The sequence below is a fragment of the Syzygium oleosum genome, unplaced genomic scaffold, assembly GCF_021117445.2.
Source record: "Syzygium oleosum isolate NSW1041296 unplaced genomic scaffold, Sole_v2.1 Sole_v2.38, whole genome shotgun sequence".
Classification (NCBI taxonomy): Eukaryota; Viridiplantae; Streptophyta; class Magnoliopsida; order Myrtales; family Myrtaceae; genus Syzygium; species Syzygium oleosum.
The window spans coordinates 1755899-1783311 of record NW_026607522.1 but is presented as its reverse complement, the minus strand read 5'-3'; the positions used below and the strand labels follow the sequence as shown (position 1 = coordinate 1783311).

The 27413-nt window shown below is 39.9% G+C and overlaps 3 pseudogenes; 1 reads left to right on the top strand and 2 right to left on the bottom strand.

Annotated features, from left to right (window-relative positions):
• LOC115669015 (putative disease resistance protein RGA4) overlaps window positions 1-27413 on the bottom strand; it is a 63740-nt pseudogene that overhangs the window by 21917 nt on the left and 14410 nt on the right.
• LOC130135890 (glutamine synthetase, chloroplastic-like) lies at window positions 1752-26601 on the bottom strand (annotated as a pseudogene).
• LOC130135883 (protein FAR1-RELATED SEQUENCE 7-like) lies at window positions 16568-21008 on the top strand (annotated as a pseudogene).

The following is a 27413-nucleotide window of genomic DNA, read 5'->3' as shown; positions in this document are numbered from 1 at the left end:
TTTTCCCTTCCCTACTCCTTCTTTCCCATTCATTTTAATTATTTTTATTTTTTATTTCTTTAAAATTTTCTTTTCTTTTCTTTTTATTTTTCTTTTTTTCTTTTCTTTCTTTTTTGTTTTTACCTTCTTCTCCGGCCGGTCGCCGGCCACGGCGAAGGTCGGCAACCAGCCACAGGCGAGCTCGATAGTCACCAGAGGTCGGCGAACCTCGAGCTCGCCAGATCGGCAACACTTGAGCATCGCTAGAGGTCAGCGAGCGAGCTCGCCGCCGCGTCACGAGGTCAAGGCCTCGTGAGTCACAGTCTGGTGAGCTCACTCTCCTACCTCTAGTGAGGCCTCGAGCATTGCCGATCCGGCGAGGCCCAAGCCTCGCCGGCCTCTGGCGACGCTCGAGCTCGCTTATGGTCGATCGCCAGCCTTCGCCGTGGCTAGCAACCGGCCGGAGAAGAAGGTAAAATAAAAGAAATAAAAGAAAAAAAGAAAAAGATAATTAAAATTTTGATTTTAAAAAAATATTAATAGTAGTGTATGGAGAAAAGATTTTCCTACCGAGCGGCAGAAAATATTTTCCCAGTCTTTTTTAGATTTCGGCCGAACATCGAAAAATTGTGTCATTTTCCTAGAAAATGACTTCTTGGAAAATATTTTTCAAAAATATTACATTTTCCGCGAAACGAACAGAGCCTAAGGTTTTGTTTGTTTCGCGAAAAATGAATGATTTGGAAAATATTTCCTAAAAATGATTACTTATATTGCTTACAAAAACCAATGAGCGAAAAATATTTACATTGTCCACAAAAATATTTAGACATAAATTATTGTCAATAAAGAAAACATTTTTCAATGGTTAATTATTTTAAGCAATACAAGTGATCATTTTTAGGAAAATATTTTTCAAATCATTCATTTTTTGCGAAACAAACGGAGCCTAAAAGAAGTTAGCAACTTACTAATTCATTAGAATATTGACAAATTTCTTGTAGGATAGATGCTTAACTAAATACACTTGTAACGATTCAAAGAAGTTGATAAGTTTCGAACTTACTGGAATGTCGTTAAGTTTATTATAGTGTGGGTAGTTTACTAATGGGTTTCCTGATATTCGAGTTACCACGGTCATACTCTTTTTACCAATGTTATTAGAAAATTACCAGCAACTTCAGAAATCTACTACAAAGGAAAATTTTCCAGCTTTTCCCTTAACCGGACCTTGGAATCGTCTAAGAAGTCCAATTAGCGTGTCTTCTCATCCATAATTCAAGAGAAACACCAATCCTAATTCTCAAATTTTTCAATATGTTAAATACGGCATGCTAGATAAGTCTAGCATTAGTATCATTGCTAATTGTTTGTCCTATTGTTGAACAGAACGGTTGAATTGGTGTGAGGAGAAGACGAAAAAAAAAGGACCTGAGTAACTTTCAGTTCTGTAGAAGCAAAATGGTCGGTAATGGTATTGCCAAATTTCTGTTTATTTGTTTGTACTGCATTTTTCATGTTCATGAGAACAATTCTTTCCGTCAAAAAGAAAAGGAATTGCCGAGCTGCATGGACAAACTTGCGCGACCCTGAGGATCATGGTCTGTTTATACTTCCCAAAGTTCTCTTAATAAGGCATTGGAAGATATGAAACTAACTCGTGCATCTCATGTTTACTGAATCAAAAGTCAAACTGTCAAACTGCCTTTTATTCAGAAGAAAGTCGGACATGCCAAATTGAATGAGTTTAGCATATGAGGACACTGAATACGTGAATGAATTGCGCTGAAAATATTGAAGTAACTGAAAATTGGAAGACAGGAAGATATCCAGGACACTAAAGGGTAGGGGTGAACTCAAGTGCTCAGAACGTTGAAACTACTTGCAAATGCGGATGAAACCAATGTAAAGAAGACCAGCTCTGAGTTTGAACACCTAATTTTCTCTCCCTCTGGGAAGCTTTATTTACAGGAGGATCTTCTCTCAATGACCCAAATCTAAAGGAAAAGGGATTCACGGTCTCTCAGCTTGTTGGTCCTCACTGATTTTAATTTAAGCAATTGGCCTTTCTTAACCAGCAGCTCGAATTTTAGACCTTCAACGCTAGCTTCTGAGCAGCAAGAGCTTCGGCCTCAAGGGTGGGCTCCCATAAAATGGTAGTTTCAGCAAGTAACGAGGTCACGACGTATGGGTCCATGTTTGAGGCAAGACGCCTGTCTTCCAAGTAACCTGTTTATCATTTTAAGCCATTAAGTGATTGAGCAAGGAAGGTCAACTTTGTTTTATCGATGTACAAAAACAGTAAGATGTCCAACTGAGATGTCGAAGTCTTAACTTTGATCATGTTCTGTATATGTTGGATGAGTAAGGACTGATATGAAGATATACATTTGTCGAGGAAGCACAGTTCCTTCCGGTGGCTCGTGCAGTCCATCCAGAGCCGTATTGCGACACCGTTGTCTCCGTTAAACTCAACGTAGAGACTACTATGTTATGTGAAATTTTCATGATTTTTGAAAATATAGAAATTTCTGTTATTACTCAGAAATTATGAAAATTGTGAAAATCATGGACATCCAAAACTTTTCAAGTCAATCTGGTTAGTTCAAATATAGATATTGGTCGTGGAAAATTCTAATTCCTTTGAAAAGTTCGGTGCAATTATTGAAGAAAAAAAGTTAGCGTGCACAATATTGGAAATATCTATTTTTTTTTCTGTTTTCTGAAAAATAATATAAGCTATTTTCCTCAAAGAATGATTATTTTCAGATGATTCGCAAAGTCAAATATATTTTTGGGACATGTGGTGCGTGTCAGGGCCACGGCCATGAAATCGAGTCTCGGAGGGCATTTACATGATATTTGTCCAAACGGGCTTTTCAGCCCTAGTGCATTCGGCTGTTGTTTAGGGACGGAGGAAATCTGAGATTGAGTTTTGCGGTTTGAATTAGCGATTTATCGCGGTAATTAATTTCTACCACTTCCATATTTTGTAAAATTTACATGACATTGATTTACCGAGAAAAAGCTATATTGTGATGTGACATAGCATGTATTTTTAAAGTATATAAATAAATATTATGGTATGTTGTTTTGGAAAACTCGATCCAGCATTGGATACTTTTGAGCTTGTCGTGAATGTTTTTTGGAAATATTTTAAATTAAAATGCTATATATATATTGTGTGTGTGTGGGCACACGGACCAATATTGTTTCGAGGCTTAATCACGGCCGACGTGATTTACATGGTTTATGCATAGCTGATGTGATTTTTGGAGCTTAACCATAGCGAATAATATTTTTGGGCCTTGTCAAGGGCGTAGTGCCACCTCGAGGCGAGCGAACAGATCACTAAGGGAGCATGGATAGTTCCTCTTACGAGGTGACGTCACAATTGGTTCAGGTTTTCCCAAATCCTACCATCGCGATTTTGGTTGACTTAATCATTCAAATTTTGTTCTTTTTTTAGGAATCGCCATTAACTTATTTGAGGCTAGTTAGAAGTCAAGTGAAATGAGGGAGATCACTTCACTTCCGCAAATCAGAGATTCAGGAACATGACTTCATTAAGCTAAAATCTATTGAGCACCCAATTTTGGTACCTTTTCTCATTATTTTCTAAATGTGTTTGATCATGCGATCTTATCCATTCTTAGTCTCCAAGCGCACCCATCTAAATGATTATGCATATGTGAAATTGGGCAATTATGTCCATCAATCACTTAATCACGTAACAATGTAATCACACAACATCGCAAAAAAATGAAAGTAAATAAAGTACGGAAAAATAAAGAACCCAAGCCGCATGGAACAAAATTAAATAAAACCTCATTATTATGCCTCGGGATAGGAACCCCATGAGTGGTACCCTAAGCTAAGCATGTGATTACTTTAATCTATGGAATGCAAATTCTCGCAACATGCCTAAGTCGGATTAAGCCCTAAATTTTGTCACGCCCCGGACCCCAACGGGCTCGCGACACCCCTTCAACGGTCGTATTGAACGCGACGTCCCAGGACGCGTCGCCGACCCAAACGAAACACCCAACGATAAAGGCAAGCGGAAGCGAATTTAAAACAACCCAGACAATAAAATATGACAAAGGGATAGCACAAAACAATAATTCCAAATACACAACATCAAAAGGGAATAGTGGTGGGGTATCCTACTTCGCTATACAAAAGAGGGACACACAAAATATGGGGTAACTTGACCCGTCCTCCATCCCCGAGATACCCTGGTGTCGTCTCCAATCAATCACGGTCGCAGATCTGAAAATGGTTATATAATAACCGTGAGAACGAGTCTCAATAAGCAACCCCCTATACCCCACATAGGCCAATGCGTACCCAGACAAGTTCAGCATGCAATCTACCCGATTACATATATATAATTCACATAAATGGACTTACCTCGCCATCCAATCACATGCCCACACTGCACATTAGTCAAATCATAATAATGCAATAATAGTCAATGAACACATCAAAATCATTCGAGCGTCATACACACGTACGTTTATCCAATTCAACCCAAACACATTTCACATGCGCATCCATCCAACTTTCACACGACCCGGGTCAACACCCCACAGGTCAGCCCTCCGATCAATCCGGGCTCTGTCCCGGGTCAACACCCCACAGGACCTTTCTTACTTTCACACGACCCGGATCAACACCCCACAGGTCAGCCCTCCGATCAATCCGGGCTCTGTCCCGGGTCAACACCCCACAGGACCTTTCAAAAACAAACTTTCACACGACCCGGGTCAACACCCCACAGGTCCTTTCTCACAACCCGGGTCAACACCCCTCAGGTTGGCAGCCCTCCGATCGATCCGGGCTTGTCAAGCATACACGCCACATAATTCAATCAACTTCATGGCATTCATACGTTCAAATATCACCCAAGTGTGTCCAGACAACCACAATACAAAATTCACCATGCTCTTAGTCATATAAATCAATTTCAATCACCACCCTTTCACCAATGTCAATCTAGCACGCCACATCAGTCAACTCAATTCATGCTCCCCACATCGGCCCACCGACCCGACATTCAAGTCAACACATTCAATTGATTTCAATTCACCCACGAGCGCCACGACAATTCAGTCATGCTATTTACCTCAGTCAATCACTAAATTAGCCACACAATTATCACCACAATAATTCATAAATTGGGCACACTCAATCTAATTAGCCCACGCCTAAATTAATTTCTAACCCGATATTAATCATATCCTAAACAAGTCTAAAAATACCTAAAGTACTAGGTAGGGTTTAGGAAGTCACTTACCTAAGTTTGGCCCGGGAAAAGTCGGCTCGGGCCCAAAATAGCCCGGGTGAACAGTACCGGACTGGGCGCGGGCGCGGGCCAACAGGCGCGGTGGCCGGCCAAAGTGGGCACAATGGCCGATCGAGGTGCCTGGCGCGCGGGCGCGGCGGACGTGCAGCGTGCCCGGGGCGCACGAGCGAGCGGATGGGCGACGCGCCCGGGCGACGGGCCGGCTGAATGGGCAACGCGCCTGGGCGACGGGCGCGGGCGCGGGCGCGGGCGCGGGCACGGGCACGGGCGCGGGCGCGGGCACGGGCACGGCGACGGGCGCGCGGCTTGGTCGCGTGGGCGACGAGCCGGCCACGGCCTGGGCTGGCTGGCCGGGGGCGGCGACCAGCGGCGGCGGCGACGGCGGTGCGGCGGCGACGGAGCGGCACGGCGACGGCGAGCTGAAGGGGGGAGAGGTCAGCCGGGGGTGAGGGTGAGGGAGAGGGAGAGAGAGAGAGAGATCGGGGCTGAGGGAGAGGGCGCGAACCGGCGGCAAGCTGGCCGGACGAGCTGGCGACGGGCGAGCCGGCCGGCGAGCAGCAACGATGGGGACGGCTGGGCGACGCGGCAGCGACTCGCAGCAGCGGCGGTGGACGGCACGGAACGGACGAGCTCAGATCGGCGAGCTCCCAGGTGCGCGAACAAACGAGCGGCGAAGGCGACGGGCTGAGCTCCCGCGACGGCGAGCTGGACGGCAGAGCGGAGCAAGGCGGCCGGCTAGGCAGCGCCGGGCCGAGACAGGCAGCGACGGCGAGCCGAGCTCGCCGCTCGGGAGGGGAGGAAGGCAGCGTCGGGGCTGGGCTGCCGGGCGACGCGGCGGCGCGGCGACGGCGCGAGGAAGACGGCGGCGTCGGCGGCTAGTGGGGCGGCGTCGGGCGGAGGAGGAAGGGCGGTCGAGCGGCGTGTGGTGATCGGCGAGCAGGACAGAAGCAAAGGGGCAGAACCAGTCGGGCCAAAGAGGAAGAAGGAAGAAGGAGAGAAAGGAAGAAGAAAGAAAGAAAAGAAAAGAAGAAAGGAAGAGAGAGAAGGAGGGAGTTGGTCTGCATGGCAGGGAGCTGAGGGGACGTCTGCATGGCAGACGTGCGCGGTCAGAGGGGGGAAGCGTGCGCGCGGAGGAGAGGGAGAGAGAGAGAGATAAAAGAAAATAAATTTCATTCAAATATTAATTGCGATCCGATGGCCCAAATTCAAAATCGAAAACGATCTACCGGTCCAAAATAACCCTCGAATATAATAAGGGACAAAGGCCAAATTAATTAAACCAAACTATAACGAGGGAGGTCTACTAGCCCAAATTCGTACCCGGTCGAAAATTCACTTTTCTACTATTCCTGACAATCTCGACGCTGGCCACAATAATATCGACACCGTCCAATTTATTTCGTTCCGAAACTCCCGAAAATCGACACCAAAGTTTAGGCTTTAAATAACGGCCAAATTCGATCAAGTGCGATTCTAGCGAAATCTCTAATTTAAAAATAACCGAGAGTGATCAGTTCCCGGGCGAGATTTTACTATAAGCACACTGACGAATTACACGTTTTATAAATCTCAAAAATGGGTCGAAAAATCGGAATGTCACAAATTTCATGAACGTATTTCTTATCCTTCTTATTATTTTTCAAAAAAATATCCTAAGCATCTAGATGGCACATCTAGCAAATTCTAACCTAAATCTATGGGCGATAATATGGTGGGATGATCTTGAAAATGATAACAATGCGGAATAAACATGCTCCCTTTCTTATCATCATTTTTAGATTATAACTATGAATTGTCCGTCCTAAATGCATGCTGGACAATACTAAAATAAACAAAATGAATAAGAAATTGACAGTCTTCGAATGTCGCGATAACAGAAATGTCGCTCCAAACGAGCAGTTCCAGTGATTTCATAGCAAAAGAAATGTTAGCCCATGAAATACGATTATATAATAGTGCAAACCTAATGCGCCTCGACGGAAAGCTATTGGAAGAGACCTGAATTGTACAAGCAAAAGCATGTATATATGGATCGAACTTCTGAAACATAGCCCATCGTTCTAGACATATATGACGTATTGACGTGTGGATGCTCCAATGTTGTCAACAAAAAACATACAACGTCCATTCGGATGATACCAATCTATAGGAAAATTTAGATCTTGTTACCTGCGGACAAAAAACAAACTGGGCACAATCTTTGCTTCTTTTTTTGGCTTCACAATTTTTTTCGTGATTTGCTTCACGACTTTCTTTGAACAAGAGCTGCACCAACGTTGGCAAGAAAACTCATGCAATGAGTCATTGGTTTCTAAAACTTGGCCATAAGATTCGATGAGAAAGAAACGACGATATACCTGTCCTGAGAAATGGAGGCACCCCCGTCGTTGAGTAAATCGGATGATCAGTCCAGGTAACACGATGGGACGACTTGGTTGCCTCTCCATGACGGCCTGTTGCATTTCGGCGTTGGGCTGGTATTAACCCAGCTGCGCATCAGTCACGGATAGGGCTGCTCTTGAGGGTGACGACTGAATGACGTGGCCAGACTCACGACGGAGAGGACTTGCGACTAATGGAGGAAGAGAGGCCTCCTCTCTAGCTCGGCTCAACATGGCCAAATGATGAAAGAGCCGCCAGAGTGGGAGCTTAAGAAAGATCCGGAGAATAAGAGGTTGACACTCAGCGCCATCCCTCAGACGTTTTTCACGGGCGATCACCATTGACAGTCACCGAGAACATGCCGAAACACAGAGTAAAAAAGGCAACAAAAAGATTTGTTCACATTCAATTGAGATAACAATGAAATGTAAATGGAATCAAAGCTTTGCGTTACCAAAATGATTAATCTGCACCAAAAGGCCCTCCGATTGCGCAAAAAACATACGCTATTTCGTAACAGTGTCTGAGAGGTATTTTAACAAACAGTTTGTGTGTATTGAGAACATTGAATCTGGTCACGAAATCAAAGTAATTTTTCCTTCTAAAAACAATATCGTCACAGATAATCAGTAAAAACTTCATATTCTCATTGATTTATACATGAGTGATACGAACGCGACTTGGTCTTGTATGTCGCAAAAACGACGCAGAACAGGGGATGATGAAGTTACCAGGTTAACAAGACGAGATGAATCAGCAACGGGAAAATGGATTGACGAACGAAGCGTATATGATGTTGACAATCGAAATCAAATCCAGCAGAAATAAGTCAAGCGAGATCCGAGCACTTCGGTCTTCTCGGTAGGGAAACAAAGCAAAACAGAGAGGCCACGGCGTGGAGTTTAAGGCAGCGTATGGCGACGTCGGAAATAGCTATTAGTCGCCTGAATTCGTTGAATAAAGTCTGCAAAGTCAGATAAACTAGTGAGATCGTTTTCTCTGTACTCCCCGCGGCTTCAAAAAAAAGAAAAAGAAAACCGATGCTCCGTTTTCCGATCCTATTATGGCCGACCTCAAAGCAGTCGGAGATGGAGGTACGACGGTCAACGGCGACGATCGGCAGCGGCGAACAGCGTCCGGAGGGCGACGGTGGATGAAAGTCGATGAAGGAGCCTCTGAAAATCCAGGAAGAGACCGAGAGACCAGTGTTACTGACTGTACCGAAATCGGAAACCAAAGGAAGGTAGATAGAACTTAGCTTTTGCGGTGATTGGACCATGAAGAACTGAGTTCCGATCGTCTGAGCAGAACTGAGGAACGTCGGATTCGGGATTGGATATCGTCGGAGACTGGATCGACACGGAATAGCTGGAACTCGGTGCTTCTGGAGGAGCTATGGAGTTCTAGAGAGCTATCCGTGAACTGAGGGATAGGTGGAATTGGCACTTTACAATCGATCCTTGTTACGAAATTGTAGTATTACATGAGTTCTTACCAATGACACAAAACTCGCTTCATTTGATCATTTCTAGAGTGAGAACCGAGCACATGAAGTTGGCACCTCTTGTAACGTCGCACAGATTCTTCGGGCGACTCGTGCGGTCCATTCAGAAGTCGAATTGCCCCCCGTTTTCTCCATTTAACCCGAAAAAAGAGAGTACTTTGTTCTGTGAAATTTTCATGATTTTCGAAAATATGAAAATTTTATGTTGTTTATCGAAAATTAGGGAAATTGCGAAAATTATGGACGATGGTTTTCTCGACATCCAAAAATTTTCGAGTCGATCTGGTCTGTTCGGATATAAATATTGATGGTGGAAAATTCTAATTCATAGCCTTTGAAAAGTGCAATTATTATAGGAAAAAGTTAGCACGTGCAATATTTTAAAAAATCTAGTTACCGATTTTCTAAAAAGTGTACAAATTATATTGTGCAAAGAATGATTGTTTTGGATGATTCACAGAGTTTAAGTAATTTTTGGGTCATTGTGGTGCATATCGGGGCCACGGACTTGGCATCAAGCTTCGGAGGGCATTCACGTAATTTTACATCTGAAAGGGGTTTTTGGCCCAACTGCATTTAGCCATTGTTTAGAATTACTAATTTCTATTAACGGCATTGAATTATGTTTAGGGGCTGAGGAAATTGAAATTGAGTCGTGTGGCTTGATTTAGCGATTTATTGAGGTAAGTAATTTCTAAACACTTCTATATATTTTTAAAAATTACATGACACGATTTGCCAAGAAAAAGTTATATTGCGATATGCCATGTATTTTTTAAGTATAGAAATAAATATTATTTCATGGCGTGCTCTTTTTGGATCAAGCATTGGATACTTGGATACTTTTGAACCTATCATAAATATTATTTGGAAATATTTTAAGCCGAAATGCTCTCTCTCTCTCTCTCTCTATTATATATATATATATATAGTTGAGGCTTAATCAAGGCTGGCATGATTTATGGGCTTATTCATAGCTAATGTGATTTTCGGGGCTTAACCAATAATACTTTTGGCTTTGTCATGTGGTGAAGTGTGGCTGTAGGATTTTTTGATCTTGAGTTTGATATATGCTCGTTATATTACGTGGGTTTATGATATATTTACATAATTTATGATTCATTGGAGTAAGCAGAATGCTTTTTACATGGGAAAATGCTATGAATGTGATCGTCTTGATACATTGATGCATACTTGTTTCCAAAGGTACATTATTCTTTGCTTGATCCCATAGAAGTGGTGTCTGTCACTTACTGAGCTGTGGTTTTCCTCTCTCATTTTTACTACCATTTCAGGTTTCGAACATGAGAAAGTTTAATCCAATGCACATGGAGAGTGATTCAGGTGCGGCATTGGAATTTACTGAAGACTATTAGAGTAAAGTTTATCAAATTGGATTTATGCATTTCTTGTAATTGGTTAATTCATGATTCACTAGACTTTGTTATAGTTATCAAGGTTTTGCTTAGTCAATATATATTTCTTTAAAATCACTATTTTAGGTTGAAGGCTTGGTCCTTCATATTTTTTAAAAAGGATGGTCAGTCATTTCTTAAGTTCTCGGTATATATGTGGGTTCTGACAACTATTAAGAGAAATGAAAAAGATCGTGAGTATTTTCTAGACTGCATACGCAGATCGATGTGCTATGGGGACTATGAACGGACTCGACTCATACATTTATAGTTCTCTATGTGTTATTCGCAAAGGAGACTGAACTTGGAGTTATGTCAACAGTTTTTTGAATTGAAAATCCTCCAAATTATTGAATTCCTCTTATATAATAAGATAAAATGCAAGTTGGCCTTTGGAAGCGATAGTCTCTCTACGATAGGGATCTGGAGTGTCGCACTCCTTTTTTTTTTTTTTTTTTTATGACCCAGGGAACCCCCGCACGGCCGACAACTAGGAGGTAAACCCCGGGAGCGACACGTGCTAGCCACCACACACGTGCACCGGTTAAGTCACCCTGCGGCACCCGGGATTCGAACACTCAACCTTTTGCGAGAGGAAGAGTGCGCGCTCCAGCAGCGCCACCCAGGCGGGTGGTGGAGTGTCGCACTCCTTTAACTCAAAAGGAAGTCAAAATTGCTAAATAAATCAGAATCCCTACAATTAGTAAATTCAAAGTTCTAAAACGTGCATGAGCCTTTGAAAAAATAGGGTCTTGCTTTGGATTCTTTGTGATGGTCCCAAGGGTACCTCACCAAAGTAGGGGAAATCGAAGTTTTCAATTGGGGCCGTCCCGCCTGTCTAGGTGTATATACCTGGTAAGCTGACATGATGCGTTCCTTATTTTAATGTGCCGGTGCCCGCACGCCTAGCCATCTTAATTGGAGATAAAGTTTTTCTTTTCTCTCTCCAAGAACTACCTCTGAGTTTTTATGTTCCAGAGTTCGGACGAAGTAGTTTAAGGAAAACTTGGAGTTATGTCAAAAGTTCTTTGAATTGAAAATCCTCCGATTTAATGAATTACCTCTGATATAATAAGATAAAATGCAAGTGGGCCTTTGGAAGCAACTCTCTGTACGATATGGGATCTAGAGTGTCGCCCTCCCTTAATTCAAAAGAAAGTCGAAATTGCTAAATAAATATCCCTACAATTAGCGCGTTCAAAGATAAAAACGTGCATGAGCCTTTGAAAAACAATTACAGAGAATTTCCAGACTATATTGTTTCAAATCTGCTAGTTTTTTTTTGGGGGGTGGCGGTTCAAAAAACATTCCAGTTAAACACCCACGATTAATCTAAAAGAAGTCATTCTAGCTAATAATCTAGTAACTAATAAGAGATAACTGGCAAATGGTAAAAATTACTAAGAAAGTGTTCATTAGGTAATGATTGCTGTGAGAATAAATGAAGTTGTGCATCCTTTTGAGTGCACATAGTTATATTGACTACTCACAGGACTTACCTGCTTTAGTTAAACTATCAAAAATAGGTTTGAATAATTTTAGATTAGACAAACATTTTACATTGAGAATGTATCTAAGCTACCTTCTCCATCATTTGTGCAATACAGCTCTAGTATATTAAAGCACAGATTAATAGGTGAACTATTTGTATTATGAATTTGTGATAATAACTGTTTTTGATTATTTTATTACCAAATTGGATCTGTTAATAATAACTTTAAATTATGACAAGCCTTATATTTCTTTTGCTGTCTACTTTAACCTTCTATCACTTAGCTCATTATTTAAGAATGTAAAATTTGTACTCAATAGTATTCATATATCTACAGTTTGCCTGTGTGGCACAATAAATTACAATTAATAGAATTGTTTTTGTACTAGGGATAATACATGAATTTTGATTTGTTAGGCAACATTTGAAATGGGACAAATACACAACATTTAGAACCGCTTAGCTCCGTCGCTATTGCTGTGCTGGGGTTGGTGACTAGTTGGAGGCTAGGGTTTTTTGAAAAAAGGGTGAATTGGTTTTTAGAACTTCAGAGGTTTTGTCTAGAGATGGAAAGTGTAGATTTCAAAAAGTGGAGATGCAAATTGATATGGATGCAAAAGCAGAAGATGATTTTCCCTTCAAAATTTCCCTTTTATTGAAGAGTATTAACAAACTTTTGAATACAATTTGCTAATACCTTTGTAAATTATTAACTTCATTGGCAATATTTTTTCAAAATAGTAAAAATGAGTTGATAATTTACTTTTGAGTTTACCTTTCATAAATTCCTTACCTTGTTGCCAACTAACTACCGTAAAAGTGGGTTTACATTGGTTGCTTTGCCAAACCTTGGTAACATTGAAGTGCATGTTGGTAAGTGAATACAAATTGCTAAACCTCTTTGTATATTACCAAAGTAAGAATTTGGTATAATGCTAAATTTCTAAATTGGCTGATAACTTACTATTGATCTTTGCATGTTAAATTTCTTACATTGTTGGCAACTTATCGCCTACCTCGATAAGTTACTAATTTGACTAGTAAAATTTTGTTTTTAATGGTTAGTTTCTAAAGTGGTTGATAATTTACTACCCTTAAACTGGGCGAACTTTTGTAACTTTGTCAAATCCTAAGCATCTAGATGGCACATCTAGCAACTTGTAACCTAAATCTATGGGCGATGATGATAGAGTGGGAATGATATTAATGTGGAATAAACATGCTCCCTTTTTTATCATCATTTTTACATTATAACTATGAATTATCCATCCTAAATGCATGCTGTACATTACTAAAATAAACAAGATTAAGCAGAAATCGACAGTCTTTGAATATCGCGATAAGGGAAATGCCGCTGGAAATGAGCAGTTCCGGCGATTTCATAGCAAAAGAAATGTTAGCCCATGAAATACGATTATATAATAAATGCAAACATGATACACCTCGACCGGAAGCGATTGGATGCGACCCGAATCATACAAGCAAAAGGACATACATTACGGATCGAACTTTTGAAACTAGCTCATCGTCCTAAGGCATTTTACTTCCAATGACAATGAAATGTACGATAGAAAAATCCACTCGAAGTTTCACTATCTCAAAGTAAAAATAAAAATCTTTATGCAACGAGGTGAGAATTCACATTATCGCACGATTGCTATGAAAAAAATAAGAACGTCTTCGCTAGAAACCTTCTTCGCACTAGACTATCATGAAATTGTCTTAGCATATATGATGTTTGAATGTTCCAATGTTGTCAACACAAAACATACACCGTCCATTTGGATAATACCAATCTATAGGAAAATTTAGATCTTGTTACTGTAGACAAAAACAAACTGGGCTCAATTTGCTTCAATTTTTCTTTCTTTTTTGAGTTAATACCATCAAAAATCTCAAACTAGTATACTTATGCCAAATTTAACTCGAACTAATTGTTATTTCACAAAAAATCACAAACTGATACTCATGCCGCATTTACCTCATATTAATTTTCGAATCACAAAAAATTTGATCAGGTACACTTGTGCGATATTTACCCAAACTGGTTTGTGTATTACAAAAAATCTCAATGTTTAAGATCAACATGGCACGGGTGTACTAGATTTGAAGTAAATATAGCACGAGTATACCAAATTGACATAAAAATCAATTTGTCAGAAATGTGTCATATGTGTATCAGTTTAGGGTTTTTTGTGATATAAAAATTAATTTCCGTTAGATTTTTAGTGGAATTAACCCCTTTTTTTTTGTGCTTTCCTTCTTTTCCTTTTCGGTCCCTCACCTCATATATACAAATACAATGAGTTTCTCACCTCTTCAGACCTACCTTGCTCTATTTATTTTTTTTCGTTCTTTCTCAACCCTCTCTCTTTTGTCCTACTCTTCTCACCGATCTATTCCCCACACACAGTGTTCACTTGCACGAACCTCTTCATTCATTCTTTCTTTATTTTCTTTTTTTACTTCCTTTTTTGTTCTCGATTTCTTCCTTCTTTATTTACTTGTGCCTTCTTCTTCTTTTTTTCCTTTTGCACTCCCACGCATACATGAACGACTCTCTGTTTTTATTCACTATCCACGGAATGCCTCACTATTCTCTGTTTTTGCTTTTTACCCGCACCTCCCAATGATTGTTGATTGTTGTTTTCATTTCGAAAGCTTAGCATTGTTAAGCACCATCACCAACCAAAAAAAATCCGCTAAACTCGGCCCTTAATTTTTTAACAACACTTTCAATTGAACAAGAGCTCCTGCACCGTTGAGTAATTTGGACGATCGGTTCGGTAACGCAATGGGACGACTTGTTTGCTCCTCGACGACGGCCTGGTTGCATGTCCGCGATGACCTGGTATTAAGCTAGCTGGGCGTCAGTCACAGACTAGGCTGCTCTTGAGGGTGATGACTGAATGAAGGGGCCAAACTCAACTCGGCTGAACGATGGAAGAGCCGCCGGAGTGGGAGAGCTTGAGAAAGATCCGGAGAATAAGAGAGGAGCTCCTGATGATGTATTGTGCCTTATTGGATTCAGAGTCTTTGTGTGTATGGGAGACTCTCTCCAGAATATCTAGAGAAAAGACTTGCTTGTTAACAATTATGATGCCAACATTATACCTCTCAGTTCGAAACTCTTCTTCGTATTGTCACATGGCATTATTGCTATTATTTTCCTATGACATTGCATTTTGACTAAGGAAGTTCACTCTCCTCGCTAATCTCTTGAATTTATGTGCTTCCTATGAATAAATGCTTCTGCATAATTTCTTTCTTTTTTTCTATTTTTGCCTATTCTCTAAATAAATAAGAATTACCTCGAAAATCTCTTCACCCACTATGCAATACCAGAACTTGCACATTAATGCATAAGTACAATCCTATATTTATGCATTTTATGCATGTCGCTCATTTCTCGTAAATACCAAAAGGATTTTATGCTGGGGCAAAATGACGGACATATCTCTCAATTTTTTCTTGTATATTACAATTCGGACACAATCGTTTACTATTTCTATTTCCTATTGCAATGACATCGATTAGTTTGAAATATCCTTTAATTCAAAATCATAAAACTTTTCTTTGTCAATTACTACAAGACAAATTATTTCCATTATCAAGTCTGGTTCTCATTTTTATCCCATAACATGTTCCTCTTCTAATTAAGCTCTGTTCGATATATACAATCAAACTTTTCATGAATTTCCTATTTGATCATGCTATTAACGTCCGCTAACTTTTAATCTAAAGTTTCTTTTTTGTTTTTAAATTTTTTATTAATGTCCAATAGATGAGCTCTCTATTGTATTTATTAATCGCCTCCGTCATACTTTTTACGTTCTCTATTAACCGTCACCAATAATCATTAGTCATGCAGGTCACATGTCTACTTTTTGTTAAATTGTTGAAATCTGACTTTTTGCGGGACTAATTGAATATGCATTTTCAAAAGAATTAATAAATAGAGAAGAGAGAATAAAAAGCAAAAACAATAGAAACAATAATGACAATCCAATTCCAAAATTCACCCCAAATTCACAAACGACAGCGCTCAAATTGGTGAAATCCAAATTCCGTTAAGAAGAGCGAGCTCAATGATCATCTTCTTCCATGGAAGCCTTCGATTTTCCTCAGAGAGATCAATCAAAACCAGAGCGGGAGATGGTGGAGTTGTGCGAGAAGCGAGCGAGAGGCGACCCGATGCTGTCCGGACGCTGTGATCGTGAGCACTCGAGAGGATGACTGAAGCAGAGACGGATTCGCTTACGCACAGCAATTGGAGGCAGAAAGCCTCTCTCTCGATCCTCTACGTGTTCCAGAAGCTTCTCCACCCCTGATCGGCGCTGGAATCCACCGCTTACCTCGCCACGTCCGTGCTCTTCAAATCACGATGTTCTAGCGCTTGAGCTTCGAATCTGTGTGCTCCGTCGATGAACTCGAGCTCATTGAACCAAGGAGAATTTCTTCAACCTTCGACGGCTTGGAGCCTTCGAGCTTTCCAATTTTCATTCAGTGTGGAAGATCAGAACATCATTCGATCGCTCTTGATTGTTGCTAGCATGAACATTGTTCACGTCTGAGATTATATTTATAACTGCGCTTCAATCTTGATGATGTCGTACTGATTGGGCTGTGATTCTCACTATCTCATTGCTGCAATTGCGCCATTTAATCGAATGCACATTAAGTGTTTGGTGAAATGCCTGAGTCGACTTCGAATCTAACTGTCATCATCTTTGTCTGCTTGAATGATTCACTCCGTACCAGCTGTATAGGTTAAGTGAATCTAAATTGATATTCACTTTTGAGTCCATTCCTGAAGTGTCTCGCTCTGGATAGGCTTCCGGTGTTCTAAGGTGATAAACTCGACTCCGTGAAATTAGCTAAAAATGTTGATGTGCTGAATTGTGAATACTCTGTCGATGGTCGCTGGTGCGTTCATTGAAGCATAAACTGATCATGTAGACTAAATACATTGAAGTGCATATCCCATTTTTATGTACATATCTTTTTCTAATAGTGAATTCCTCCGGATCATGTCTTCTCTGCGAGTGAATGCGAATATGTGTTTAGCGGATGTAAAAATGCAATGCGAATTTGTTTTTGCGCTCGTGCTGGATTGTGGTTGTTGCTTGCTGGTTATATGTTGTCTAATGATGCTGAGGTATTATTACTTGGAGCTCTGGCATAAATAACTGGGAAATTTTCGCCATGTACGGTTTATAACTTTATTCGTACTATCTGATGAAGATGATCACCCCATTTTCTTGTTATAATAAGCAACTTAATTAGAACGCGTGAATTTTTCATTGTCAAAGAGTTTGAAAAAATGTTATTTCTACTATTTAAATAATTTAACTAGTGTCGTAGGGGCACATGCTAACAAGGTTCATTTCAATTTTTAGAATGCTAGTTGGCCACATCAGCTAACCCACAACGATTGTTGCCAGAATAACATCCAACTGATGGAGCTACATTTGATATAAAACGAAGATAGTCATGATTACAATCTCTTATTATCTTATGTCTTCACATTTATTATTGAGAGAGAGAGAGAGAGGTGCCAGGGCCACTCCATAACATCTTTTTATATGAAAAGTAATCTTACTATCATTAATAATTTAAGAGAAATTAAAATAAAGAAAGAAAATAAAAAGAATATAAAAAAGAACAGAGGCCGTGAAGAGAGAGGATGGCTGGTTGAGCTGCCACCACCCTTCGAGACGTTGTTAAATGTTAAACCTGTTCTTGATTGGTGTGCTTCAATAGAGCCTAAAGGGTTTCAAGATCCTTAGTCAGTTTGCGAGGATGATTGTCTATAGTATATGCGCGTGCATTCGCGATACAATGTGATGTGCTTGGTCGACATTTGACGAATGGTGCATTTCCTGTTGCGAAATCACGAACCCGAGACCTCTTGCGAAATCTCGTCATGGATACACCCGACCATTGGGCTATCGTGCCTGTGGTCGCTTTGCTTAGAATTGATTCGATTGGATTTGGTTTTGACTCTTATTCAGAGTAGAAGAGCAAATTAGTATTCTATCTGTTCTATTGTCCTCACGGATTTTTTGGTTTTAGTGTAGAATATGTAACAATGCAACAAAGACTACTGATATTCCTGATGCTGCTTTCATTTGGGCCTGGTGACTGAACTAAATCAGGAGATAGTCAGTGATAGATTAGAATGTCTAAATTGAGTTTTTGGCTGTATAAGAATAATGCTAGGTCTACTTACAAAAATTGGTATACTACGGCATACTCCTATTGAGCGTTGACTATGATCCATTTATTTAAAAGACCACTTGTAGTTGGCCGTATCACTTTGTATACAGATTCTGTAGACAAGTTTAAGTAAATCTAGCATGACTGTTTCTATTTTCACAATGCTAGCCATATTTTAAGTGATGTTGCTTATGTCTTGAGTCCTTGATTCTCCTGATATTTAGCTATAGTTACAATGAGCTGATTTATTGAGGTTTCAATGTTATCTCGCTTACTTTATTTTCTTATTTCAGGAACAGTTTTAAAGACTGAGGAATGGTTGGTGCTATATGTGAGAGGGATTTCAATGGGGGTGGGGGAAGAAGAGTTTGAACAGGAGCCATATGTGGGGTTGGAGTTTGATACCGCAGATGATGCTCGTATATTCTAAGGCAATTATGCATCACGAGTGGGTTTTAGAATACGATCTGGTCAATTGTATCGATCGTGAGTTGATGGGTTGGTTTGTAATAGGAGATTTGTGTGCTGGAAAGAAGGGTTTCAGATTAATTCAAGGACAGGATGCCCTGCATCCGTAAGGGTGAAAAAATCTGATTCTGGCAAAGTGGGTCCTTGACCAATTTGCGAAAGATCATAATCATGATCTTGACGCTTGTGAGGAGAATCATCCTGCCAATTCCCGGTGCAAAAGTTCAGCAACTACTGCTAAAGTAGTTGATTTATGCCGTAAGCCATGGATAAAACAGCTTTGATGTTGTTGATAATGGATGCTCATCTTCTTCAAGTATTGTCAGTGCCAAACGCATTAAACCAGGGGCGAATGAAGGACAAGTGAAACTGGAGCCCTATGTGGGTCTAAAGTTTGATTCAGCTAACAAAGCATACCATTATTATGATACATATGCTGGGAATGTGGGAATTAGTTCGTATCGGTCAGTTGTTTCGATCAAAGAATGATGGTTCAATTACTTCTTGGAGATTTGTCTGCTCGAAGGAAGGATTTCAGCATCCTTCTAGGGTTGGGTGTGGTGCATTTATGAGGATTAAGTGGCTTGATAATGGAAGATGGATTGTTGATCGTTATCAACTAGAGCATAACCATGAGCTTGGGATGCAAATGAAAGCCAAGAGAGGTTCAGCTTCTTGAAATTTTTAGATGAGATTAATGAAACATCGGAAAAACTAGACATTGCTAAAAAGCACAATGGGAGCTCATAAAGAAACAGCTTGCGAACAACATAGGAAGTGATTGGTATACCGTGCTTCATAATTACTTTCAGAACCGACAAGCTGAGGACATTGGATTCTTTTATGCTGTTGATGTACAGTTGGGTTGTTGTAGGAGTCTTTTCCGGGTTGATGACAGGTCTAGGTTTTCCTGCAGCCAGTTTGGTGATGCCATCATTTTGATACCTCCTATAAGCAAAACAATTATGTGGTGCCATTTGCTACTTTTGTTGGTGTTAATTACCACAAGCAGTCGGTTCTTCTTGGATGTCCTCTAGTTGCATGATGAATCGAAGGAGTCGTTCATATGGTTGTTTGAGACATGGCTCAAGGCAATGTCAGGGTGCCATCCCAAGTCGATAATAGCTGATCATGATGATTCCATTCTGCAAGTGATTGCACAGGTTTTTCCTTCGAGTCATCATCGATTCTCCATGTGGCAAATTAAGACAAAAGAACGAGAGCATTTGAGTCCACTGAGTAGTGATTGTAAATATGAATATGAGAAGTGCGTTTATCAAAGTCATACAGTTGGTGAATTTGATGCTGCATGGGATGCTCTTCTCAGCAAATATAGCTTGAGGGAAAATTCTTGGCTGAAGAAAATGTATGAAAAGCGTGAAAACCGGGTTCCACTGTGCTTACGTCGAACATCTTTTGCTGGAATTCCCATCGATGGAAGTCTAGATGCCTTTTTTGACCCATATTTAATTTCTCAAATGCCACTTGAAGAATTTGTTGTGAGATATGAGCAAGGTTTGGAGCAAAGTCGTGGCAATGAAAGGAAAGAAGATTATAACTCATTCAACTTGCAGGCATTTTTTCAGACAAATGAACCGATGGAAGAGCAATGTAGGAGGCTTTATACCCTTTCCGTTTTCAAAGTTTTCCAGAGGGAACTTTTACAAAGCTACAGTTATCTGGGTGCCAAGATTCATGAACAAGGGGCCATCAGTAGATATTTGATCCGTAAGTGCGGCAATGAGAATGAGAAACATATCGTTAGCTTTTGTTCAGCCAATCTCGATGTGAGTTGTGGTTGTCAAATGTTTGAATCAGAGGGTGTATTGTGTAGACATGCTTTGAGATTGTTCCAGATTCTAGATATTAGGGAGCTTCCATCTCGCTACCTCTTGCATAGGTGGACAAGGAGTGCTGAGTATGGCACTGTACGTGATTCTGAATCAGGAGGTAGCTCCCACAAAATTAAGGCAAGATGGTCTGGAGTCTACGTGAAATTGCTGCCAAATATGTAGAGTTTGGTGCCACATCTTTTGAGAAATACAAACTTGTATATGAAATTATGCATGAGGGTGGGAGGAAACTATGCTGGCAGAGGTAAGTTTAGGAAAAATTTGTAGTTTGGAGTGCGTCTATGGTTTCTTCTCCAGCAGGCCTGACTTTTGTAACTAGAGGGCATCAACTTGTTTTATACAGTATAAAGCTTTCTCAATCAGAAGTGAAATTATGCGGATATGAAAATATGCATTCTGCTCGTTCTTTTTGTTGGTTTCTTTTGTTTATCTCACCTCAGAGGCTAAGGGTAAGGGAGGGGATAGATTGACGAGAGCGAACGAGGAATTGTGCTCAAAATATTCTTCCAATAAAATTGTACCTGAAGTTTCAAAAGGCAAATTTCAACAAACGTCCAGCGGGAGGAAGCCACCACAAGCCCCCTGACTGTTTGTCTTTGAGAAGCTGACGTTATATTTGAAGAACCTTTAGACCTGTGCTCGGGTGTAATTTCCTCCGAGATATACAATCTCTCTCTCTTTGGTGTAACTTTGGCAAAAGGAATGGGAGACATGGATGACTCTAAGTTTTGGTGCAGAAGTTAGCACGAGACACCTGCTTGTCTAACCTTTTAATGAGCTACTCATAGTGAAGTTAATGATATACATGAGTTGTGGTGATTTGCTTTTCAATTTTTCCTCACCCTGAATAATCTTACATGAACATAAAAGGAAAAGTGAGGTTCATCTAATAGAAACGCCCGATTCAACAATCAATTACACTCTACCACCTCAGTTGTGGTTGCAAAAAGTTACTCAGTGGATTTGCTATGTGGCAATGATTTTTCCAGCAATATTTGGAAATGCCATATGACATTCCATGATGTGGCTGATCTCTTGTATCATGTTTCCTATTTCATCTTATTTCTTGACCATACATTTGCTTTCCCTATGTGGCTTTAATAGGACATATCATAGCCGACAAACTTCCGTTATTCAACGATGTTGAAATGTTCCACTATATTGGAGTGTGCTGAATATCTCTCCTACTACAATTTAGTTACGAAGAGTAATACTGATGAAGACAATGCAAAATGAAATATCTCACAGAAGTACATCAGAGACTCTCACTTGTATATGTGATACTGGCTCACGAAGCAGCATAATTTGTTTTTTAAGATGCACGAGGAGCTCTTTAATGGATATCTGTCCATTAGCACTTCAATATATGAGAAAACTAGGGCAATCACTATTGTGCTGGCAGATGCATTTGTCCTTATGGCAGCAACGATGAGCTTCTTCTTGTCATAGCAAGTTAGGCTACTCTCACCAGGAGAAACCATAAGAGAATATTTGGCCGAGGGACCAAGTGGCGTATATAGCTAGCTTAGAGTTGAACTTGCTTGTGGGTAGATAAGTAGCTCAAGACTGCCATTGACATATAGCTTAGACTAATAAGGCTGAAGCTGATGCACAACACCTGAAATGAGACAAGATTCAGAAATGCATGAATTGAGATTTGCCTGATCAAGTGCTTCATAGAGTCCAAGTTCATATCATATATGACAACCTAGAAAATTTTTAGGAACACTCTGGTATGGTATGATATGTTAACATTGGTTCCTGATGCCTCGACTTGAAACCTGAGCTTGAATATTATTTGAGATCTGAACATGCCTAGTGCTTAGTAAAAATTATAGATCAAGAATAAATCATGATCTCCCCTAGTAAAATTCAAGTTACATTTTCTTTTCAGTTGTATACTCTTAACTTGATACACTTCAACTGAAACTTGCTGAAATCATGCAAAGAGAACATAATTCTCATTATTTTCGTGACTTTTTCTTTCAAGCCGATGTCAGAGTATTTTTTTTTATCAACCTTATTAGAAATTTACCAGCAGTTTCATAAATATATGAACTACAGAAAACTTTGCAGTTTCTTCCCTTAACCGGACTTGGGAATCGTCTGAGAAGTCCAATCCGCGTGTCTTCTGATCTATATTTCCATAGAAACAGCTATCCTACTTCACAAACTTTCTATCTACTAGACACGGCAAGATAGATAAGTTAGCATCAATATCATTGTTAATTATTTGTTCTATTGTTGAATAAGACAATCGAATTGCTTTGAGGAGAAGAGTTAACTTTTAGTTCTGTAGAAGCAAAATGTTAGGTATTGCCAAATTGCTGTTTTTATGTATATATTGCACTTTCCATGTGAATGAGAACATTTCTTTGCCTCGCAAAGAAAAAAAGATTTGCTGAGTTGGACAGACAAACTTGCGCGACCCCAAAAATTGCGGTCTGTTTATACTTCCCAAAGTTCTCTTGGTGAGACATTGGAAGAGATGAAGCAAACTGGTGCATCTCATGTTTACTGAATCAGAAGTCAATATGCCTTTCATTCAAAAGAAAGTTGAATATGACAAATTGGATGAGTTTAGCATATGATGAAAATTTGGATGAGTTGCGCTAAAATATCTAAGTATATGACCATTTGAACACGGTAAGATGTCCACGATGCTAAAGGGTAATGGTGAACTCAAATCCCGAAACATTGAGACTACTTGCGAATGTAGGATGAAACCAATGTAAAGAAGACTAGGTGTGAGCTTGGACACCTAATTTTCTTTCTCTAGGAAGTATTTACATGAGGATCTTCTCTCAATGTCCTAAATCCAAAGGAAAAGGGGATCACAATCTCTCAGCTTGTAGATCCTCACCGATTTGATTAATGCATTTGGCCTTTTTAAACAACAACTTGCATTTTAGACCGTCAATGCTAGCTTTTGAGCAGAGCTTCAGCCTCATGGGTGGGCTCCCATAAAATTGTAGTTTCAGCAAGTGACGAGGTTATTGGTCCATGTTTGAGGCAGGGAGTCTTCCAAGTAACCTGCATATCATTTTAAGCCATTAATTGACTGAGCAAGGAAGGTGAACTTTCTATGTTTTATCTATATTCAGAAATATTTAAGCATTCCATAAAGTTTTTTGAGACACTATAAGAACTGAAATGTCCAAGTCTTAACTTCAATAAAGTTCTGTAAATATCGGATTAGTAAGGACTGATGTAAAGATTTACATTTGTTTAGGAAGCAAAACTGGGGAATGCTTTATGAAAGTTAACGGCTTCTTTCATAGTAACAATCATAGAATCAACTGAGACCAAAAAGAACAATAAGTACTTTCTATGTACTATTTTTTTATGGTAGCTTTTCTTGAATCATCCATGAAAGTTAAGGGTCTTTAATTGATACTCAGACAGAGCACAGAAAGGGACTGATGGGGCCATTGTTACAGTACCTTTTCCTTGCTTCTCAAGGTCACCACCCACAAAGAATGAGTAAACACGGTTGGCAAGTCCCTGCATAGCAGAATTCAAATAATTCAGGCATCATAACAATATTTGAGTTCAATTTAATGGGCAATCTTCGAAATTTGACTCGCAGCTGGTGTGCTTCTTCTGAGCATTACCCTAGAAAATATGTCGATGTTGGCTGTTTCATGCTTTCCTGTCAAACTTCTCTCATTTCTTTCTCCGTAGGCGCTAATGTGCTCCTCGTGGCGAAGAGAGAGATTCAGAATTGCCTTCTTTATCATTTCAAAGCCTCCCTCTCACTCATGCTTTTGGTACTATAGAAATCACGGAGAAAAAACACTATTAAAGTCCTTTAATGAAAAGAAATACTTAATCAAGTCCATGTTATTTTTATGGTGTAACCTGTAGTTAGTGTGGCATCCTGCACCATTCCATTCACCCTTAGAAGGAAGAGAATATTTTTATCGACTTATGGATAATATGTTGCGTAAATGGTGATAAAGAAGTCAGCAACCTCCATTGGCTACGGATCTAACACGAGGACAACACCAGCTTGCTAAGTTATTCTATGCCATATAAGCAACATAAACAATTAAGTATTTGAAACTGTAGGACATGTCTGTATGCACTTAATTCTGTTTGTCGTTAATGGCATTCGGTTATTTTCTTGAGCAAGTAATTGTAATTTCACCTCGAGAAGGTATCTCAAACACCATATATAATCTCCCGCTTCAATTCCCACGCTTGGTCCCTCTTGGTACTCCCATTGCATGATAGAAGCCAGAGTTGATGGCAACAATTTTGTGCTTTGTTTTTTTTTCGTAAAAACAGGCGAGATGGCAATATATCTTATTGTCGCCATTCATACCCTTGATTTGCTGCCCTTATCAATGCTAGAACCTCCGATCCTGTCTCATAGTTAGACTTACATCAAAACATTAAACAAGATTTGCTAGTGTAGAAATTGAAATACAAAAAAAAGGTGTCACTTATTGAACGTGCATAAAACATGACATATTTATTCTGATGGTAGATTGAAGAAAAATTCTAACTTCTAATTTCAGTACAGAATAGTTCAAGTATTATTCATCTTTTTGTGCACCGCACGTAAAGGTTTTAGGCATTAGAACATACCAAATGTGATTTGCAACTATCGGATCGGTGTAGGGCGTGACGTTCAAGTTGAGAAGACTCTCAAGCCTGTAATAGTAGTGTTCTCAGACTTCAAAGCATACACCCTAAACTTAGAAAAGCTCTTGGTGCTTCCACTCTTCTTCTGTTTTAGCAAGAGAGAAATCCATGTGTTTGCTGTCATGGGACTGTCGCTCTGTGATTCCTTCGTGATTCTCAACTGGCATTGTGTCATTGGTGCCAAAATCTGCGCCATTTCTGCCTAGTCTAAAAATTAAAGCAGTGTGAGTAATAGACATATCTACTGAACCAAAAATCCTGGAAGCTTAATCTCATGGAAGATAGTTAAACGATAAGCTCTGTTTGTATGACTTGGCCTTCTGGTATGCATGAGAAATTAGTTTTGAAAAGACAAAAAAATGGACTTGGTACTTCGAAGAAAGGGTCTCTTTAGCAAGTGCTAGCGCCAAAAAGTAGAAAACCACTCTTTGAAGACCAGTTTCAAATAGGAAAAACTTACATTTTGTAGCATAACTAGCGAGTTTTATCAATTGCCCTAAGGACGCTACCACATTCTCCTTTGAAAATAAACTAAAAAAACGGTGGAAAAACTACACTTATCCTTTTAGAACCATTTCAAGGTTATTCTCAGGCCTCATTCCCGAAAGAGAGCTTGAGAACAAGTAAAAAACTGAGGGCAGTTACATAGTTGAAGGAAGCATACCGCAGAGTGCAACAGTTTAAGAGATTAATGGAATTCCACCTTACCAAGGATCAATCAGCAAACATGTTATTATGATATTTCATTAGATCTAATGGATGATCAACTCGTGAATCTTGACGTGCACCTAATTCTTTCCTCTCACAATGAAAAGGCAATCACATTGAAGTACTTTCTTCTTTCACAAACTTCGCATAATTGCAAATTACCCTTGCCAACGGCTTTGGCGAAAATATCCATCAGATATCACCGTGGCAGAGTAAGACTACCGAACACAGCAATAATCAGTATGACCAATTGAAGTCACCGAACAAGAAAAATCTGAGCCAAGAGAAACCAATTCCACATGAGGTCCACAATATAGACTTAACATTGGTAGTGATTGATTTGGTCATCAAAAGAAACGGCAACAATGACTACTGCTCTGTTCATTCATTCTACCTTGCACAGCACACATTTCTTTTGCAAACATTGTTTTGAACAAGAGATCAAAAACACGTCAATTGTCAACCAAACAAAATGAATAGGACAACCTTGCAGTGATCAAAATGGAGAAGTCATAGATTAGACTTCCAGTCCAATTGTCATAAGGCCACTTCTAATTTCAAACATTTACTCAATTGTTTAAGTTGGTGCTCAAAATTGGCAGAGGATTTACCTGAGAATCTCTACAGAATGAGTGACAAGTTGGGGGAGGGAAAACCCGTTCTCAAGGACTGGACTCGGTCTGATATATAAATCGCAAATTTGGCTAAACGAAATTGATATCTCATTTCTATTGGAGAGCAAGTGATTTTGATCCGTCATGTTTCCCATCCAAGTATTTCATTTTCAAGAAATATAACCAAATTTGACCATTATCTTTAAAACGAAACGCACGAAGAGAGCACATTACACGGCCATGGAATCGAGTCTGTCCTACTAAGGGTGTGTTTGGTTTGGTTTTGCAAATGGTTAAGAAAATGCAAATGCCATTGGCCTAAAGTCCATTTGAGAAATGCAAATTGCGTTTTGTTAAAAATTATCTGTAAAGCTTTTTTTTTTTGCAAAGGGCTTTTGGGTTTGATTTTTTCTTTTTTGGGTTTAATTTTTCTTTTTTTATTAAAAATATCAAACCCTTCGCTAGCTCTGGCAAAGAGCTAAGGCCCCCGACGAGCCAGATCTAGCACCAACAACCATCGTGCGACCCCCGGCAAAGGTCACGCAACCCCAGGCGGTCGTTGCCGAGATCGCACAACCTTGTTGGCCCTCGTCGATCCTTCGCCGGCCTAATCTAACCTCGTCGGGCCTCGTCAGCCGCCATCGCGCAAAGAAGATGAACAATCACAACTAGGGGCAAAACCAAAAAATTACAGAATTGCTGAGGATAGTTTGGAAAGAAAAAAATTAGTTTTTGCATTCGGCCAAATACTAAAAGCTCAATGCGACTCAATGCCAGCATGGACTCGCATTGGGCTTTCAGTTTTCCCTAGGCCAGCATTT